Source organism: Channa argus, chromosome 6 (genome assembly GCF_033026475.1).
Source record: "Channa argus isolate prfri chromosome 6, Channa argus male v1.0, whole genome shotgun sequence".
Classification (NCBI taxonomy): Eukaryota; Metazoa; Chordata; class Actinopteri; order Anabantiformes; family Channidae; genus Channa; species Channa argus.
In genome coordinates, this window is record NC_090202.1 from 22,902,824 (window position 1) to 22,920,160 (window position 17,337).

Sequence of the window (17,337 nt, forward strand, 5' to 3'; positions counted from 1 at the left end):
AGCCTTTGTGATATCAGAATTGCTAAATGAATGGCTTAAAATGTTCATTTTAGCCACTATAGCTCCTCATCAGCAGCAGGGTTGCTCCTTACTATAGGCAAAGTACATGTGGGATGTTCTCTAATCACAATTATAGTGACCCAGGGAGTATTTTGTCTATAGCTTTTCCCTCCTCCACCTTTTAAACAGGCCTAAGGAGTCCATTCTCAAAATTCCTAGTACGATGATTACTATTGCTGCAGTAAAGTGAGAGGAGAGTGAGAAGTAATGATTGTCACCACAAGGTACAGTAGCTGGGGATTTGAGCACATAGTAAACCCAGGGTTAGCAAATGAGCTCTGTTTCCTTCACTGAGGCAATTTTACATGATAAGAAATCACTGTAGCGCCAGCTTATACCTTCACTTACTACAGCAGAGAGTGTTTGCAGTAGTTGGCCTCATCTTGTTAGCACACCAGAGATTAATTATGACCTGTTCTGCACAACAGAAATTCACTTTGTGGAGCAGGACAAATTGTAGCCCTTGGCATGTTCAGACATGAGCGTAGTTCTGCAAAAGCTGACACCATGCCCCCTCACAGTGCCATTTTTCTCAGGAAATGTGCACAACAGCATGCTGTGGTCACTATTGTCTAGACAAAAGACACACTTATTTGTACCAGAGTAGGTGATTTCTCCATTTGAGTTAATTATCCTTATTTGTGAGCCCATTTGTGTTTAACTTGAAGTAGAGTGCAGATATTTCCCAGTAACTTGCAAAGCCCAAACTTCAGAACGATCGATTCAATTACCAGAGGTTGTTAGTGCTTTCTTGTGGATAGGTATTTAGGATATCAGGTGCTTTTGACTGTACTTGACATGTTTGCAAATAGAATTCCATCTAGATTATGTGCATACAAATGAAGCACATACAATGCATCAATCTTCTGACCAGATGACACAGTAGTTGTTGTTATATCTGCGTCTTCATTTAAATAACATCACAGACTGTGCATGAATAGTACTCGCCAGGGAAGAGGGGAGGAGAAAGTTGTCATACAAACAATCCCCTTGCACTTTTGAGGGAGATGCCATGACTACTGGAATTTTTATGCTGAGAAGTTAAGGTTATTTGTGAAGTGCTGAAGGATCCTTAACTGTATCTCATGGGGACCAATTTGTGGAGTAATGAAATAATAATATTTTTCTGTATCTCTCCAGAGCATCTTGGAAAAACTGTGGTTAGAGGATCCTGCTCTAAAAATCTATCATAAAGTTGTGTGTTGTTACAGTATTATTTTTTTTTTAAATTAATAACATAAGTTCAGTTCTTGTTGAACTATAATGATTCGAAATTTGAAAAAATGTGGCTTAAATTACAGCTCCTTTACCACAGTCTACCTAGTAAATTACCTTAGATGTTAAAACATACATCCTTCTGTACATAGAAGCTAAATGTACTAAATTGCCTGTTACATTGTTGGATCAAATTAATTTCCCTAAGGTGTAAAAAAACAAACAAAAAAACAAACAAACAAAAAAACCTGGCGATCAAATAGTTTTTATGATCAGATCAGTACCACCAGCATCTGTTTTCAGCTTCACATTAGGCTCAGTTTTCCCTCAAGCTCTGACCATAATGTAGATCACATAACAAATACAATTTGGTTCAAGCAAGACAATATTTTGTACTATTTTCTAATGCTGAAGTTGGAACAAAGTTCAGTTTACAGTAGTCGGCCCTTTTTGCAGCTTGTCATCTGACTCATTGCTTTCTCTAAGATAAGAAAGTAGACGAATACTTTGCTCATTTTTACTTGGAATGAATCATTCAGTGAACAGGTCTCTGACAAAAGAGTCACATTACTCAACAGCCTGCATCTTCATGATCAAAGACAAGTATGATCTGATGAATAATGAGTCGGAGAGAACTGTGGGAAGAATAATGGTGTGACCTATGAATTTTCACAGCACATAATTTTGTGAAATTTGGGAGTAATAGTGGTCTCAATTGCTGTCAGCAGCTGGCTAATATGAAAAAACAAATTACATTGTATGTAGTTTTGACCCATACGTTGTGTCCTTAGCCGTCAGGTCACCCTGCTCCACCTAAATTATATTCTTTCAGAATCAAACAGCTTGAAAGGTGGGTTTCAGAAGTGAATCCACCTTTTTATAACGGCATAGAAGCTGTGGTGAACATGTAGAAAATTCAAGTTTATGTAAATCCCAGCTGACCGCAGCTCTGAAAACCTGCCAATTTGGTCTTTCAGTCTTGCAGGAAAAGGAAGGAGTGTTGCATACTAAAAATATTTTTGGTGGATTATCACTTTAATGAAATGCATCACCTAAGTGGTCAACCTTTCTGAAGGGGTAAAACATTTGCTGAAAACATTCTGTTAAAAGTTGGAAGTAGATTCCTGTTGGTAATAGACTATTGCTGCCTTATCTGTTTCAGTGGTTTACAGTTAATTCTCTGTCACTTGCTCAGTCTTTACTAGAAGTCCACTTATTGTTTATTTGACGACTCTTTATTTTAGACAGCAAGTGAACCAGCTTTCTGATATACTTGGAATGATCAATTCACAATCTTTTTTTACAACTTTACTGTTTTTTTTTGTGTGTCACCGTGACTAGTTGCTAAGTCAATTATTTTCATTAGCTTAGTGGGATTACTCATGCTAGTACAATTATCCTTATGACAGGCACAACTATGCATATTATAGATTATTATTACTAATTACAGATCCTTGCTGTTTACAAGCTGCTTTTCAGAGCATTTTTTAGAGTTTTATTGAATCAGATCAAAATATTATAAAGAACAGCTGTAAGTGAAGCACAAGACCTTTTTTCAAGAGACCTGTTGTTGAATAGAAAGCCAGATTGGTCAGCATGCTTTTCTGTGTTTTTTTTATTTCATTTTGAAAGGTGATGTGATTGGAGAGTTGGCATACCTGAACCATGTGACGGCTCACTAAAGCCAGTGTCAGCAGAAAGCACTGGAGCTGAACTGATTATCTGCTCTGAACAGGACTTTCAGCCCATGATAATTAATGGTCAACCAGTTGAAACCGTAGACAGCTTGAAGCACCAAAGAAATAACATTTATATATTACCAGAAGGATGTGATTGCTGTGGATGTACAAAGCACAGGACCTTGATGTCAGAGATTTGTTTTTAAGTCATGTTGTGTGTTAACCCACTGTGGACTTTTCACCAAGACCATAATTTTCCAAACAAGGAACCTACAAACACTGATCAGCCAAAGCATTATTACATCCTTGTGGTTTTGATAAAAAAAATATTATATACTTTTATAAAACATTATGAACTAAAAAAATAGTCTATAATATGCATAATTACCAGAATCTGTATTTTTAAAAATATATTGTGTTCTTTGCACTTCTACTTGAGCAGTATACTTCTCCCAATTCTGTACCCTATGGATTTTATTCTGCTGTGTATGGGGCTCTGTAGCTCCAGACTACCATAGTCATGACATGACAATAAATTGCATGATCACGAGATTTGTTTCAAAAAACAAACGAATTACCATTTTGGTTTTGCAACTTTATTTATTAACTTTTTATTCAGGGAAGATTCGCCTCTTTTTCAGGAACACCCTGAACACATTCCCACAGGTACACACATTCACACCTGGAAGCTGACTAGTGCAACTAAGGCTTGACCTGTGGTCACTGAGCAGCTCCACTGGAGCAGTTGTACTTCAGTGCCTTGCTCAAGGGCATCACCCAGATTTTATTCAGCTGGCCTAGGGATTGAATCAGTCACTGTGTGGCCACAAGTTTGCTTCTCTAACCTTTAGGCTACCACTGCCCCCAAATATGTTAAATAACAACAGTTCCTAGTCATGTTAACTTGAAAAGGTAATCCAGTGGAACAGGAACCTGTTGTGGTAAGCTGACAGGGGTCATCAGTGTAACTTAAATGATTCAGATGTTTACAGAGCTAGTTGGGGTTTTATTCAAACCAAAGCACTGCAAAAGCTCAGAAGCGAAGAAGTGTCTCAAAATTGAGAAGCTAAATTCTGGTTGGTGCTACAAGATGCCTTTCGCTACAAAATGCGTATGAGTCATTTATCTCATAGCCAGTTGGCTTGCTCAGTTTAGAGAGAGTGCATTTTAATCTTCTCTTTCTATACTGTTGTATCAGTCCATAAATAAATAAATAAGGTATAATGGTACTACAGCTAGATATCCCCTTAAAACTTGAATCATCTTTATTCATTCTTTGAATCTTCTGAAAAGCTCTTTTTTTTTTTTTTTTTTTGCCCATTGCCCATGCACATACATTTAGTAGACCTGAATCAGCTTTGGAGGACACCTGAATTATGCAACAAGCTTCAGGACCCACCAAGTAAAAACATGCATAATGATAAATGCACTGTATATTTCACTTAACTGATTGATAGAATAGCTTGGGTCACCATGAGTTTGGCACGTCACCAAATACTAGTAAACTGTAAACATTAAACAGGTTAATTAAATAAAAATTGTCATTGTTTCACATGAATTGTGTGCAGAATAACTTAATATGCTAGACACCAAGATGCCACAGTTTTGTGACACTATCCATTATCAAAATTAATTAAAGAGGAATGTCATTAATTTTTCATGTATAGCCTGCCTGAAGTGTAAGCTGTAATTAAGATAACATGTTATAAGACAGGTTGTACAGTCCTGCCTTCAAGGTTGATATAATTCCACAGGAATTAAATAGAGTAACAAAGGGAGCTTAAGCCTTGGGACATTATCCAACTTGTATCTTCAAATTTGAATTTTTGTGTCACTCTATGTGAGATATTAATTTGTAAGGCCTATGCTCTACACGCTGAAAGCCACAATCAATAAACTGATGTTTTCTATTTTTTTTTTTTTTGTTTTTAAGGTGAGTTTTGTAGTAATGTTGGGTTTAATTTAATTCTCTGAGAGGTCAAGGTAGATTGTTTCACAACAATTAAGTGAATAAGAAAATGTTCTTAATAATTTAACCTAAGATTTAAAGAAATGTGCCAAATACAATTTTGTCTGAAATTGTGTGTAGTCAGACCTAAATGAAACAGTAAGCCAGCAGAAATGGTGCTCATATTTTATGGTTTAAATATGAATTTAAGTGGTTACATTTTTCAATAGTTAAGATATTTTATTGCTAATAAGAGGAGGATCATGTTACAAGATGAGCTACAGTTTCTGCTTCTTCTGTGGGTGAAGTCGAGCAGCGTGATAGTGGTGCAATGTCTTTCTCAAACATCAGTCAAAGGTGACCATAACATTGACAGCTGTTATGGTCACCTATGGTGTTAATAATAATACTGCAACCCACCTGAGTATTGCATCCATTCATTATCCTAACTGCTTATCCTTCTAAGGGATGTAGGGGAACAGAGCAGGTTGCCAATGTACCACAGTAACAGACGGCCACTCACACTTACCAGTTAATCTAACTGCATGTCTTTGAATTGAGGGATGAAAAAAAAAAAAGCACTCTGAGGATAGAACACCTCCAAACAGAAAGGCCACAGCTGGACAGTGAGATCGAACCCAGGACCTTCTTGTTGAGGCAGGAGTTCTAATGTCCATGGCTTGTTTAATGCATCTGGAAAACTGATGTGACAACAGTATGTTTTCCTATTTTTGTGAGAATGAATGGACATCTCTTTGTCCACTGACAGGTGCCTCAATAAACTCAAAAACTAGAGCACAATACAGCAGAGGCACAAAGCATGTTGCGGATTTTGCTCATCTCTGAACCTATCTCTTTATTGCTCTGTGTACAGATACTGAATGATATATTGCTTGCTTCCCACCAAATGAAGGTGCTAACAGCTAGTGTAAAAAAAAAAAAAAAAAGCTTGAAGTTGCATGCTCATTTCCACCAGTTTTGTCTTTGGCATTTAATTCACTCTTCTGTGCGATTAAAATAGCTTTGATTAAAATTATAGATCTGCTATCACACCTGTCAGAAGCAGAAAACAAATTAAATTACAAATGAATCAGGCAGCATTCATCCGTATACTGTATTAACATAGTTTCTCTTGTTTACAAAACAAGATTATATTTTACTTCCATTGTTGTGGGATCTGTTGTGGGAAGTTACTCTCACTGAAGTACAAGTACTTTCCTTGCAGGATCAATAAAAGTTAGGATATTAAAGAAGTAATCTAAGACACAGCATCACAAAACAGCAAGAAATAATCTTTCTGACCTTTGCTCGTACTCTATCATGCGTGTGTACTAGTTCAGAGCTTCATTAAAAAGCCACACATACATCTGAGCCATTGTGAAGCCTAAATGATTAGAAATTGGTACAATGTTGACAGATATGAGCCAGTATTCAAACTACCTTTCCATTCTCTTGATAAACATTCTCTTGATAATTATTAAATATAATCTGAATGATTTAGCCCCATGTGGTCTATTGCAGCCCATCAGATGGGTCTTCTTTGATCAATCTGCCTGATACTTAGTGTGGCACCAAAGTCGATATACTGTATCCTTGCTGTCGGGATTACCATTTTATGGAAGATTTCCTGCTCATTGTTTTCTTTTGCTTGGTTCTTTTGGTGCCTTCTCCTTTAAGTGAGACTCTTGTCTGTTCTGTGGCAAAATGCAGGTCTGTGTTTGATGTTCTCTTCATTTTTGTCATCAGTTCGTTTTATCCTGAAATTTTAAGTGAAAACCAGCTGGCATCTTTCTTATTTCTTTGTTCAAATAGTGTGGTAGAAGCAGCTTTGAAACTATTTATATCAGTCACAAATAATATTTTTGTTTGGATGATGGCATAAAGGAGAGATTATCTCTTGTGAAGGTTGTCTTTGTTCATGTAAAATTTACACTGTCTCACACTGAAAGATAACTAACAATTTTTACAAAGATGTTTTGTCATTGTAGCAGTGTTTACTGGATCTCGCAAACTGTGTTTTTGCACAGGGAAATAATTGAATATAGAATCAAAGCTGCCCTAAATTAATTAACTTTTGCTTCATAGTGCTGAGTAACAATCTGTTAAACTCTACAAGAGGGAAACCTTTATGTTCACCCACTGCCTCCGCTAAAACAAAGAAGAAAAATAACTACTTTAACTTGCAGCTCTCGTTGTTGTCAAGGGACAATCAATATATGTGCACATGCATAATAGATGAAGGATTAAAATTTGTGTGTGGCCTAAGCTGCTTTCAGCTATGGTTGGCCTTCACTGCAAGTGTCCCAGAGCTGCTGTTGAGACAGTTGTACATTTGATCAATCTTGGAGCAGTATCACCTCTGGGAACTAGAACAGCTTTCCAAACTTTTTCCACACAGCTGTTTTTGTGTCACTCTTGAAAGATAATTTAATGGATCTTTGTCTTTATTTAACTTTATTGTTCTTTTCTCCATGCACATGTGGCATATCCCCTAGATTCTATAGCGTTTTCCTTTAGGGTATGTTCCAAAAATTCTGCTGAACAAAAATGGTAACAGCAAACTTCACATGTCTGCAGTGATTTGATTGATACTGAAGTTTAAGTCTGATTATAGAGTTGTCAAAGATCATACCAAGCAATTCTAAAATAGATTTATTAGATATTGATTTATAACTGTTTTGTTTCTTTATTCCAGTCTCTACTGATATCTAGCTAAGATGTCTCAGCTTTAATCTCTTGTACAGTTCCAGAGATGCTCTTTTTTTTTTTTTTTTTTTTTTTATAGCTTCTATAGCTTTTTTGTATAGTAGCTGTAGTGAGTGAATAATGATAATATATTTTCTTCAATTAATGAATTACTACATTAATTCTACTAATCTATCAGACGGTACTCACTATGCCCTGTATGGTAAGAGAATTAACTTGTCAACATTCTTTAGAAGCAGCAATGTTCACCTTCAGGAATTCTTTACTAAATCACTCTTATCTTCCAGTGTGAACTCCATGCATCATAGAATGCTACAGTATGTTAAAATTGTGCTTCCTCAGTAAAGTTTATTTTCTACTAAACCATACAATTTCTGCCAACAGGAATGTCTTCTGATCTACTCCACGATAATCTTCTTAGGATTTGTGAGAAAATTGAAATTCTGTGCAAATGTGTTTGTTTAAAGGTAATTTACTTGAACTGTTGACTGATTCAAGGAGCACACTCATATGCTTTTTTTTTTTTTTTGTCTTCAACAAAGGACAAAGTCAAGGACACCATTTTTACATTTTCTGCATACTGCCATGTCTGAAAAGCTTCTTCACTATTGCTGATCTTTTTCAGGTTCAAGTACAGTCACATTTTTGCTGTTCTAAATTTTTGAGGTCTCTGCAGATTCTTTAACTATTTTTGATCCTCTTTATTTTTAGGATTTGAATCTTTACTTTAATCACATTTACCTTCATTCTCTCTACTAGCAGCTTGTTGGGTCAATATTGTATTCCTACCTTGCAAATGAAAAACATTCTACATTGAATTGTATTCTCTGTTTATTGTTCACAGTTTGTAAAGTTGCCAAAAAGGAATGTACTCTAGCTCTGAGCCAGCTTTATATAGATAACATCAGTAAGTTGGAAATGCTATTTAGTGGTTTCACTGAGAACAAAAAGCGAGTGCGTAAAGGAGCCGCTAAATAGATAGGTCAAATGGATAGTGGAGGTCATGGATCTGTTTTCTCTTTGTTGTCCCTTTAGCTTTCCTCTTTTTATTTCATTGCACTCGCTCATGCAGGGCCCCTGGGAGACATGCTGATGTTATATTATTTGGCTACTGCAGAGGCACAACTGACTCTTGCTTGAGGGGCTCTGCAGTAGTGGCCCTGCTTTTCAGGACTTTAAAAAAAAAACTTTTTTCAAATGAGTTGCTGTGCTACAGTGTTACGTAGGAAAAATGTGCAAAATCCTGTTGAGAAAGGCAACAATGAAATGCAATGAGATGGTGAATCTCAAATCCTCCAAGTACCCTTAGGGTGGGGATAAACTTGCATTTTACTAACAAGTACACATGGCATGATTGTTTACATACATGTCATGATTCTCAAAAGTGTGGCTCAGAGCGTACATAGATTAACGTGCATCAACGCTTCGTAAATAGAAAGTAAGATGGCTGTATCAGGAATGTTGTGCCTACTGTGTGCGGCTGATAAGTGTGCTGCCCCATATACGATATCGGCACAACTACTTCACTGCGTGCCTGCAAACTACACATGCCCAAAACTGTTATTCCATTGCGTATAACGTCGTTGCGTCATCAGACAGTCAGACAGTAATGCACAACTTAACCTTCAGTGAGCCTCTAAACTTTAGAGGCCCATCCATGTTGTAGATGCTTATTATGAGGTTTTCTGCTTTTTAACAAGGTATGTTGGGTATGTAAGGTTTGTCAGGTTTTGTTCGGTATGGACTTGTGCAATTGTGAAATACTGAATATGTCTTTGTATGGCAGGTGAGCCAGTGAATTATAATGGGTGGGAAAATAATGTGGATTAATCTATTCATCGAAAAACAATTGAAAGATTAATCGTCGTTAGGTGCAGCCCTACTTAGAATGGATACTTCCTCCCTCCTTGTCATAACTAGACCTACTATCATTTACCCATGTTCACATGTTTTACATTAAATATTTTCCATTTGCAAATCTGGTCTGCCTGTGTGCGAGTCATTCAGAGACAGGACTAAGTGTAGGCCATCCATTTTTCAGAAATGTGAAAGGCCCGTAGCCTGCACATTCAGTCCTCCCATTCAACCCCCTAGACAGCCAGGGCCTAAGCTGTTTGAAAGCCCTGGGACAACAGTGCATCTGTCTTTTCATAGTTATCTTGAAATCAAGAGTTTCACAGAGTACATGAGCAGAATTTACGGCAACATTCTTTAAAAATATAGTGTATGTATATATATAGTCATTTATTTACCTTTTTGACTATTCATTATATTTTACCTTTTTTTTAAACTGTCTGAGCTACTTTTTAGATATTTTCAAATCTATTTATTTATTTTTCTTAATGATTGTTTGATTGTTTTGCTTTGATGATATTCCATTGATGCTGCATTGATGCTGCATCCATTTCATCATCACTCATTCTCTCAAAGCTCTGAAGAGCATATTAATGTTTAAACCAGTATACCAAATATGTTACATACTTAAATATTGAGTTTTTATTGTGTATACTATCTGGGTCTAGCAGTGTTTTACAGTACATACATGCTGTATATGGTAATTTGAATACATTCCATCACGTTGCACTTTCACCTTACATGCCAAAGACACTGACAGAACAGAGGAACCTTAACCCTCTATGTTGTAGCAGACGACCTGCAACACATTTTTAGCATTACTTAGCAGTGTTCAGTTCCGGAGACATTGTTAAAGCCGGGGACAATTGTGTTGGATCATCAGCAACTATGTGAATACTCAGGCTTACTGTACTCCCAGGTGGAGCTGGTGCTGGCATTAAACCAAATCCCAGCCTTAGAGTTAATGTGCTGTCTTTCCCCCCACGGGGGCAAGGCCCTTCGTACGCATGGTTATTTCTATGGAGATGAGCTGCATCTCTGATCAGGCAAACATGCAAAGTCATATTTCTCTCTGCAGCAAGGTGAAAGACAGTTGTTGTAGCAAAGTGTTGCCACCACCGTGCCGATGCAGCAAAAGCAAGACTGCTTGATGGTTAGATCGTGAATGTGCCAAGAAATCTGTGGTTCTTATTCCTGAAAGTCATTATCTGATAAAGTTGTGCTTTGCAATTAGTCGAATTGAAAGTATTTGTCTTCTTTGCCGTATCTCACCTGACAATGTGAACAAATGACTCAAGTTATTACAGATGAAAGCTAAGCATCTTTGTTTATGTGCTATAAATTTAGATAAGCCCCTTGGCTTATATTAGATTTGGCATAGCTAGTGTTTGACACTCTGCAAATGAATCCAAAGGCAGTCAGCAGTGTAATTGGATGTCAGAGTGTGATTGATATAATGTTTGAATTGTCTCTGTGTCAAGAAATAATTTGTACATCCTTATGTCATGAAACCTAACAAATGGATTTAGGTGGCTAACAAGTACAAGAGTGTGTGCTTTCAATAGCAGTAGTTATATGACTTTGGCACCTCCATCTATTTGCACCTCTTTATCTTTACATTGGAAAATTAGATTTATTAAAATTTATTCAAATCATGTTGAAAAGGCAAATCATGACATTTTCCTACTTACCTGGCTCCGTTTTAGGCCATAATGAAAAGTGAAACGAAAAAGTGCACATACTTGATGTTTCCTTTCCATGCAAAATAAGGCGGCGGTGGAACCGTCCTGGTCCTGCTCACATGTGTACTGTGCCTTTACCTGGCTCAAGCAAACTGTGTATTTAAGGAGAGAAGACACATTCACTTTACTTTACTTTTACTATTTTACAGTGCTTTATTTCCACAGCATGGCAGCTTCTAATAGTGGGAATGGATCAATTTCCACTGAATGCAGTTTTCTGTTCAGGTCTCATTAAAGTCGCACTACACTAAATTACGCAGATGAAAGCAGTGCAAACAGCCATTTAAGCAAAAAATGTTTAGGTTGAGAAAATAGTTGTGAGTGGCAGTCTAATTGATTTGATACCCTGAAAATTAGATCATATTGATCTTAATTCACTCAAAGAAATGTTTGTGCATAATGTTAACTGGAAAACTCTAAACCTAATGTGTAAGGTGATGCTTTAATAGTCAGTCTGACATTTTTTATCATTGTTAACTGAGTGATGCCTCTTACCTCATGTAGACAGTCCATTGGCTTGCAGAAAGCAGTGTTGTATTAAAGTCTGTTTCCCCACAGAGAACACAGGCAAACACAGAGAGATATACACAGACAGACAACCATTCACACTCAAATTCACACTTATGGGCAATTTAGAGTCACCGAATAACCTAATATTTCTGTCTTTGGAATGTGGGAGGAAAGTCAGGTGAGGACATGTAAACTCATGCAAAGGAGAAGCATAAGTGACTAAAGTCACAGATTATCAAGATTATCATAAAAGTTGCCAGAAAGATGCTCTAAGCACCAGTGGAGCATATGTAAGGCCTGCAAATTACACAGGTGAAGGTGATGTACATTGCAACTGACCTGTAGGTGCTGACAGTAAATTGTGTTTTATCAGAGGTTTTGAAATTCTATCTGCAGCACAAATCCTGTTATTTTGGGGGAAGAAACTTGTTTATAGGACAATAAAGCGTAACATATCAGTATAACTATTGATATCTGACTTGCTATATTTGACCTCTTTGTGATGAGAAAATTTGTTAGTTGCTGAAAGCATGGACAAATTCATATACCTGTGCTACAGTTATTTTCCCAATTCAATAAATGGAACAATATATACTCATCTGTATTGTTTGTTTTAACAAAAGTAGTGTTCAGAGTGCTGTGATTTAACAAATACACATATTTCAATAGGTGTTCATTGTCATACAACAGTATCAGCAGAAAGGGGCATTTGTGTAAGCAATTTCTGTTAACAACAGAGGGAAACCTACTTTATTGGTATAGCATAAAGTACTCGAAGGCCGAGTTATGGCAAGTGACAGATTCGTAATTCTCTGTTGCACCTGAGCCACTAGGCGGTTAACGATGTGTGTTGTCAATACAAATGTCTACATTATGCTTGATAAGGCTGGTGTTGATGTGAAGGTTCTGTTTCAGATTTGTTTTCATTTACACTTCATTCCCTGTAGTATTGACGTGGTGAAGCTCTGTATACTGCAGTGTGTTGGCATTAAATGACTGAGACCAGGATGCTGTGTTCACCCTGCTCTCCTGCTTGTTGTAGCCCTCTGAGGCTTTGCTTTTGATAAAGGTTAGTATAATCAATCTCCTAGATGTTTATATTTATTGCTCCACTACAGCTGGGATGTTTCCGTTTCCTGCTGTGATTGAAGCATGAAGGACTCTGTAAGAGCTAGATCACACAGTGATTTAATGTAGCTGAAGTAAGGGGGGAAATAATGGTGGGCTTACTGAGAGTTAGGGGTTTGAATTACAATTAATACTATGGGATCAGCATAATGAACGAAGACACTATCCATTTTTATGGCTCATTATCCTCCCCTGCAACATTCTAACTGGATCGTTTTATAATTAGTCACTTGGAAATACTTTGTTCACCGTCTGCTTGAATTTTATTTTTATTTATTTAAAATTTTTCTCCCATCGGTGCATCAGTATAATGCACTGACTTTTTAATAAGCTTTTGATGGACTTTCGCCATTTGATGTTGAATATTTATCTTTAATGCAACATCAGCGGTACATACCTTCAGATTCAAATTGTCCATGCACATGATTTATTGTAGGAAAACTACCTGCACTACTCACAAAAAGTTAGGGATATTTGACTTTTGGGTTTAATTTCAGAATGCACTTAAAAAGCACTATAACCTTTACAGGTGAACCTAATTTGACCATTTCTAAACATTGAATGCCAACTGTTTTAATGTTTCAGTACTTTTAGCATAACATGTTGTTCTCTAACAAGGGTGTGTGATTGATGAATCGACCACTAAATGTTCTGGTTTAATGACAATTGCATGTAAACAGTCCTCTTCATTATGCTGTTCACATTTTTACATTATGAGACCAAGATGGCACCTAACAAATGACAAGTTCTTGAGACATTTGTTGTGGTATACCGACCACTTTTGTTTCAATAAATTGTTTGAGAAGAAATTACCATTGTATGCTTCTACTTAAATGCCCTACTTTCATGATATGATGTCACTGTAGCATGAACCTTTTACCGTAAATTTCACCCAGAAGTCAAATATCCCTCACTTTTTGTGAGTACAGTATTTCTCTTTTTAAATTAAATGACTGGATAGCTTGACCTCCCAAATGTACTATATAATGTTTTGCTTATTTCAGGTACAGGCATATCAGTCTTTGTCCTTGATGGGATTGTATACATCATAACTCTTAATGGTGTCCCATTGTTAGCTTTCTTTTCTTTCTGTCTTTTTTTTAAATAAATAACAGTAAACTATTATTAATGTAGTTTTCACTCACCTTTCATATAATTAAAAAAATCATCCTTATTAATTCTGTTTATTTTTGACCCTTCAATAATAATAATAATTAGTTGCCAACTGCTGACGACCCTTGGAAAAAGTGATGCATTTAACTTTGCTATATAGTATCTTTTTTTTTATGCAGCTTTGGAGAAGCAATTCTGTCTGTGTTTTGCACACATGAGAATATTAAAGCCCAAATTCAAGGAAAGGCTAGATGCCGAATGTGTGTCTAGGACTGATTCTATTAGTTGCTAGTGATGGACAGCTTTGAAAAGAACATCTGGCTGCAGAGACTCACTGTTGCTCCAGAGTCTCAAGCGGAGGAGGATTACTGCTGTGGCTTTTGGTTGATGATGATTCAATGATTCAGCATGGAATTGGATGGCCTATATGGAACACAGTTTGGGACAGCCTTATGCTTCTTGATAATGTAAATATATAGGTTGGAGTGGAGTGCTGAAAGGCTGTGGATGTGCTGAATGCCAGCATCATGCTTCTGACTAATAGTACATGCTTTGATTAATGTTTGAAAACATATTCCCTGGCTTTGGACAGAAAACCCCCACTCTGGATGCAGCTTATGTATGCATTTACAATATTTTATTTCTAAGCAGAATGGTCATACGTATGTAGGTTTTTCAAAGCTGCAGGCTTTTGTTTTCATTTTATCTTTGCACAATAAATGTTTCCTAACAGTCCCATTTCTTCCCTGGAGCACAAGTTTCACCTGAGATAAGATCTTATGCAATACAGTGTTCGGGGGGGAAACATGAAAAAGTCAAAGTAATCAAACAAAGCATTTGAATATGTGATGTACTGATTGATAGAATTGATTCATATTTAAAAGATGTTACTTACAAAGCTACATTGTGCAAGTTAAGCTAGCACTAACGTGATATTTTCAATCAGTTTTTCCTGTCCCTGCCCTGAAACAGATTTCCTTCACTCTTCATGCTCTTTGCACTCTGTGCAGCTCTCCAGGTAGTCATCATTATCAAGTTACACAAAATAAACGTACACGTTCAACAGATAAGGAGCTTTGTAGTTGACTATAGAAACATAAGTCAGAAGGTTGTCTTCTTAGCATACAATGACGTGATACCAGAAACAACACATTCTGTATATTTTAAAATTGCAAAGGAATATAAGTAATTTTTTAGAATAATGCGAGGCCAGTTTTGCCTGCCTTGTTTTTGACTGCTGGTTTTACAATTTTGGGTTTGGTCACAACCATGTAAGAAGGTTTTTTTTTTGCCACTTTGTGGTGCTTTCTTCTCCACCTATGGCGGATGTAGGGCTCTGTTGACCTTGGAGAAATTGCTGCTACACCACAGGTCAGTAAGAGATGGAGGATGGGGAATAGGGTGAGGAGAAGTTCAGGGCGGCCTCATCGCTAAAAGGTGCAGGAGGACAGCCAAACTAAATTCAAGTGGCACTGCAGCTGCACTTAACAACAATAGTGTGTTCATAATGTAAGCATTAACAAAAATAATGTTAATGTTTTATGTTGATCTTTGTGGTGAACATGCAGAAGTGCCCCTGTGGCTACAATCATTCCGTTATCATTGTGATCATTTATAATCAGCTGTACAGCTCTGTTTCCACTGGTTGTTGCTTTTAGTAACTGTCCTAATCGTTTCTCCAAATAAAGAACTATCTATTACTGTGTTTTATGTGTTAACTGGGGTGTTTTGACAGGTTATTTGTAACCGCCTCAAATGACATTGGCATGATTGTGTGGCAACCAATGACCCAGAAGTCAAATTTTCTTGTTTGCTTTTAGCTGCATTAGCATCAAAGCCACTTGGTTTTATCTGCCTTACTTTGTATTGAACCAATTAGAAATCTAGAAATATCCTTAGGCCTCAAAAGTGAATTTGTACCTGCTAACAAACCTGTACATAAAATGTCTTACATTCCAGAAATGTATAAACCAACAGTGCCCCTGTGCCATTGCTGACTAATCTTTGTGTCTTAAAACAATCTGTTTGCGATATAAAGTTTATTTTGGGAGGTAATAGTTTTATTTCCTTCACTAGTTTGATGAGCCAATATGTTAATTTTAGTTTGAGAGCGAATATTTGCAACTCATTCTGAAATCTGGTCTTTGGCAACCGGTGTGCACTCAGCTGCAACATTGAGGTTGAGCTGGAGGATGCACAGAGCTCCATGGACTGTTTAGCTCTGATACTGTGTGAAATCTGGGCCTTGCCTGACAACATATGCTCTTCTGGCCCAAATTATTAGTGAGGGAATCTTACAGCGAAGAGAACAGTTACAAAAGCACAGAATTTACAAAATATAATAGATTTTCTGTATATGGACCACCAACTTTTTTTTACAGCTTCAGTTGCTTAGTTTGCTGATTTTTTTTTTTTTTTATGGAACAGTAAGTCACTGTAAAGTTTACTTTGATGTTTTTAAATTTGATAGTTTTGGATATTTTGCATGCTAAATAGAAATCTTTATCAACTTGTCCTTTTAATGAGTGTGCATAGTCAGACCAGGCAGTTCTTATTCTATTAGAATCTATACAAAGATAATAACATATACATAACATAACCTAACAATAACACAAACAAGTATATACAAATCAATTTGACCTGATCAGATCAACATTTTTAAATATTAGGTGTCTGACAATACCAAGTTTAATACAGTATGATATTTCTGTGCTTTCCTTTGGTTACTTAAATTACACAGCATCTGAGTCCATTTTAGATGGAGATGTTAATGCAGAAGCAATACGCCACTGAAGTCTTGTTCATTCATACCCTCTGACAGCTGTCATTTCATTCAGTGAGTGGGAATGATTTTACTGTGCTTCCAGCACTCAAGCATGTTTCAAGTGAGGACCATTGTTTTGTCACTACTTTCTGAGGTTGATGTATGTGATGTGTTATATGCAAGGATCATCCTGAGCTTGGCAGTGGAAAACAAAGGAAGTAACCAGTGAGTTAAAGGAAAATAGAGTAGAGGGAAGAGGCGCCAATGCAATCTACACATTTAATCAGCAACTCATCATTACCCTCAAGTCTCTAGTGTGCAACGACTGTTCAACTCCATCAGTTTAATTTAAGTACACACATTGAGTTACAGTCCTACAAGCAGCACGTTAATGCATAATAATGATATATATATTCATGAGAGATGAACATTTTTTCAAGAGTGTTTTTCTTCCATTAGAACAAATGCATGTACAGCATCATTCACATAAGGATTGAATTGAATCACACGGAATTATTGCTATTCTACTGAATGCTTGTATACAATCAGCATTTAAATATACATTATGGCTTGACTGGTTCTCTGTATGAAAGATCTTTTTTCTTAAAACTCTGCTTT

General features: G+C 36.7%; 1 protein-coding gene across 8 annotated transcripts in view; it reads left to right on the forward strand.

Annotated features, from left to right (window-relative positions):
* nbeab (neurobeachin b) overlaps positions 1-17,337 on the forward strand; it is a 178,041-nt gene that overhangs the window by 1,224 nt on the left and 159,480 nt on the right. The gene's annotated exons all lie outside the window — the stretch shown is intronic.